The sequence below is a fragment of the Myotis brandtii genome, unplaced genomic scaffold, assembly GCF_000412655.1.
Source record: "Myotis brandtii unplaced genomic scaffold, ASM41265v1 scaffold120, whole genome shotgun sequence".
Classification (NCBI taxonomy): domain Eukaryota; kingdom Metazoa; phylum Chordata; class Mammalia; order Chiroptera; family Vespertilionidae; genus Myotis; species Myotis brandtii.
In genome coordinates this window covers 3,834,492-3,835,193 of record NW_005354174.1, presented here as the reverse complement: position 1 = coordinate 3,835,193, position 702 = coordinate 3,834,492, and positions in this window count along the sequence as shown.

The window sequence follows — 702 nt, the reverse complement described above, 5'->3', positions numbered from 1 at the left end:
CCAGGCGGTCGGGCCAGAGCTCGGGACCACGGATTGGCGCTAGCGGGGCCGGCACTTCCCGGATCCGCCTCGCCGAACGCGCACCCACCTAATCCCTGTCTACAGGAGTTTGGATGAGAAGTGCCGTGGCTCTGCCCGGGATGGATTTTAGAGGAAGAACGCCGGCGCGCCCCGCCCGAACTTCCCCGGAGATGCCCACCCAGTTAGTGAGTTCGCTGTGCCCACCCGTTCGCTGGCTCCCACGCCCCACCACGCTCCGAAGAGACCGTCCAGGTCCAGAAATTCATTCGCCGCCCTGGAACGCGGACAGCACTTTCCCTCCACATACCTGGCTGGCAGGGTGCCTCCAGGGGCCAAAGATGCCCTGGGATCAAGGCTGAGCCCCCACCCACCCCAGCATGTTGTCCTCCAGAGGGGAGGGGGCAATGCCCCGAAGAGACACTCACCAGGCACCCATGGGGAGGTTCCACTTCAACTTCTGATTAAAAACACGGCCCTCCTGGACACTTAGGAGGGTCTGAGGGTAAGTGTTAGGGTGGAAAACACAGGCCTGCCCTTCACAGAATGTCTGCCGAGGAATGAGAAATGTGAAAGGGTGAGCTCTTGTGCACAATAGACCTGCAGCAAGGAGGGCTCCTGTGCAGGAAAAGGCTCCCACTCTGATTACCCAGCAGCAAAGAAATAAAGCATATTGTCCACCAA